Source organism: Pinus tabuliformis, chromosome 1_2, assembly GCF_031772625.1.
Source record: "Pinus tabuliformis cultivar Carrire ecotype Pingquan chromosome 1_2, CPIR1, whole genome shotgun sequence".
Taxonomy (NCBI): domain Eukaryota; kingdom Viridiplantae; phylum Streptophyta; class Pinopsida; order Pinales; family Pinaceae; genus Pinus; species Pinus tabuliformis.
Genome location: NC_142298.1, coordinates 435569713 through 435573695, shown reverse-complemented (window position 1 = coordinate 435573695; position 3983 = coordinate 435569713).

The window sequence follows — 3983 nt, the reverse complement described above, 5'->3', positions numbered from 1 at the left end:
AAATTGTTGACGTTGCCGGCAAAGTGCGCGAATGTGCGGGAATGAAAAAATCCGCCCCCACAAAATGGAGACTTGAACCCAAGACCTCTACTCTCTTAAAAGGTCTTTGAACCAATTGATCTATACAAAAGATTTGAGAGAGAGAGAGAGAGAGAGAGAGAGAGAGAGAGAGAGAGAGAGAGAGAGAGGGGGGGGGGGGGGGGGGGGGGGCCTCGATTTGCGTGCTTGCCTTGGGAAGACTCTTTTCCCCTACAAAACACAAAACACAAAACCCAACACGAATATCCAAAGAAAAACGAACCTTACGGCTCGAAGTTAGCTTTAGCCAAAAAACTAGAAATTTTAAAAAAAATCTCAAAGTTAGCTTTTAGCCGAAAAACTAAATATTTTCCTCAATGTTTCTGATTTTCCGAGATCACACTAAGGTGCAGGGAAAAGAGCATACGCATGAGAAAAATCCTTTCTTTCTGTTTCTGATTTGCCCAGATCGCACAGAGTCGCAGGGCAAAGAGCATACGCAGAAATGAAAGATATAGATCCGGGAAAAAAAAAGGCTAAATAAACCGAAACCGAAATAAGCAGAGAGAAAATGACAGTAAACTGCAAAAAAAACACTGTATACCTCCCGATCTGAAAAATGACGCAGCTAGGGCTACCGGAAACCTTTTCGCGTGAAACGAAAGGGGTTCCTCACTGAAACAGATGCTCCGAATGCAACAGAGCAGTCCTCTCGGCCCGAAAGCAGTCAGAAACAGCAGATCTAGGAAACGACAGCCGCATGCAGTTCTACCGGCTTCAGATTTGGATCACCAACGGACGCGGCCCTCAAATAGCTCTGATACCATGTAGGAATTTACAGGGTAAGTTCCACAGAAGAATACCAAAAGGACACCGCTCACAACCAGATCTCAAATCAATACACCAGTATTTTTGACGTGGTTAAAACCCTCAGAGTGCAAGGAGGGAAACAGTCCACGGCCTGTCCCAACGTGGGTACAGACAATTTATTAATCAAAGAATGAAAATTTACATAAGCTTCTCTCATGCACGGATTACCCGAACAATGACCCTCCATGCGCTTTAAATAGAACTCATGGACCAATCGGGTGTCAAGCCACGGATCAAGTGTCGGTAATACCGAGGTGAGAGTGAACCGTCGGATCACTACATATCGTGACCGTCGGATTGTAAGTTACAAAATGTACAACGGTAAAGAAACACACTATACCTAACTCTAACCTAACTCTATACTAGACCAAGTTGAACTTAACTATATCCTATGTGTCGGAATATCCTAACACTAGAGGCTGGAATTTTGTTATTGCAAAGAATTGTTGTTGGTTTGAGATCAGAATCATTGGGTGCTCAATGCTTTGAAGGGAGGTGAAGATAGGAATTCCATTTGCTGGGAAGGAGATGCTGGATTGGAGCCTTCTTGGTTGTACCTCTTCCTGAACCTTGTTATTCATCAATAAAGCTATCTTGGTTTCTCCTATATACTGATGTATCTTTGATGTATGATTGCATTAGTATGTTTAGTTTATTTCTAATCCTGAACTAGTTATGAATATGAATCCATGTCTTGTGTAGTGTTCTCTTCTTGTGATCTTGCAGAGACCTGTTGGAGCTGGGCGAGCGAGAAGGCAAATAGTTGAGAACTCTCAAAGAGAAGGGAAACTGGATCGAGGGACAAACGGAAGACACCGGTTAGTCCATCCATCTCTCTTCATTCTAATTCATAAAGGAAGAATACTAGAATAGCTGTCTCTGTTTGTTGCTAAGGCACTGTCACACCTTAGGTGGATAGGATCGTCCTGCATAGGCATTTTTCCCCACAACAATGATGACAACAGAAGCTACAACAAATAGGAATTGGCCAATGCTAAGAGCAAGGCCTCCAATGTGCCTCTAATGCTACCCGACATTCCAATTAAATAATTCATAGAGAATATTACAGGGCCTTCCTCCTCCCATAAATGATGCTCATGTTTAGGATGGTGTCCAATTTGATGGTCCACTGTATCACTTGCATCCATCAACTCATAGTTAGAGCTTGAAAAGAGACTCTCTTAATTCATCCAACTGATTAAAAAACAAGGGCAAGGGTTGTAGGCAGCGGTATGGGTAAGGCGGTTGGAATGAAGAGGGGGAATGGGGAAGCAGGTTGGTGGAATGAAGAGGGGGCAGGAGCATAGAAGAGGTGACAGGTGACGAGGAGAAATGGTAGGTGGCTTGTCACTAGAAGTGTGGTAGTTTTAAATTTTGGATATGTGTGGTGGTTTTAAACTTTGGTGAATGAGCTATTCTTTGTTTCCATTTAAGTTACATTAAATGACTTCAAAGTAATGCTAGCTCCAAACTAGCATTAAACTAAACCATTTTGAGATTTGAAGGTCATTATCCTATGTTTTAACAAGAATTGTGAAAATCATACTCTTTTGCTTGCAATAAGAGGTTGAAACCCAAACATTGGATAAAAAATTATTTGATTCAATATTTAAGTTTAAACATTGGTTAAAACAGGAATGCGGTGGTTGGTCAAAGAGATTTAATTTTAGTTTAACATCCAACGAATGCTATAGTCCCTGCACTGTCGTAGGCAGGGACTAATAAAAGAGGAATTACAATATCATAGATCCATAAATCTATGGTATTTTTCTACCCAACCCATATACATAAAAACAAACTTATAATTAATCTATCTATTGTTTTTATATCTTCTATGTAGCTCTGCATGCCTTCCATCACCTCTGGAGTCCATATATTTCAAGTTTATACTCTTTTTTCCACTTTATTCTTCTAAACTCAAAAATTAGCCACCCCTTCTTATCAGTGTCCAAACATAAACAGAGCATAGAAATCTCTTACAAAAAGTGATATTGTCATTCTTAATTTTGACATGATCACAAAAAAGAAAACACAAAAAATCTCTTACATAAAAGTGATATTGTCATCCTTGATTTTGATATGATTTTCAAAAACTACATAAAAGATCTTACCAGGAACAATTCTTATACCTCTTTTGGACCAAAGGCCAACAGTCGTATTTTGTTCTCTGTATACATGATCAAATTGGATGTGCAGGAAGAAGCTTACGAGGATCCTTATGCGATTCATCCAATTGGATAAAATGGGAAGATTGAATTGGTTGTGTTCCTTGACCCAATCTATGATACCCTTGCATCACCATATAACTACAATCTCTTAATCCCCAGTCACTTTGCAGCAGACAACACACCCCACAAAGTTATAAACTCGACTCTATTGTTGGTGTCTTTTCCTCCTTCCCACCAGAAATGATAATAGAAACTTAGATTTATTTTAATTAAAGCTCCACATCCACAATTTCTCTTTTCACATGCCCCATCGAAGAACCCCACAGGGAATACCCTCCATATGTTTTTAAATCTAACCTATCTATTTTTCTCCTTCCTCTTTACTGGTCCAATCTCATTGAAATATGTCGCTTCTTTTATAACATCCACATCGACTGAAACTAATTTTTTTTCAAAAATATTTGTGTTTCTGCTGCGCTATATGATCCAAAATATTTAGATAAGAAGGGAGTGATATTTCTTTTGGTTTTTATACCAATAGAGAATATAGGCTCTCAATGTTTAAAACTATCAACAAACTGAAAGTTTATAAGATCCGAGAACCCCGTCCCAAACTGTCTTAGCATGTGAGCAAGAAAGGAACAGATGTTCCATGTCTTCAGGTCCCCTATGGCATAAAATACAAATGTCTAGCCAGCAAAGCCGTAGCGCAGTAATTTTTTCCATGTCAACACACAGTCATTTAACACCAATCAATTGAAGCACTTTAACTTGTTTCACAAATCCCCTTTCCAAGTATCATGAAACCATGTGTTTTGATCAATTTCCTTCTTGGCAACAATTATATTTCCTTTATTGTCGTCGACTGCCCCTTTTTGAGTGTTCCATCCCAAACCATGCGATCTTTGTTTGCATTGAAGGAAATGC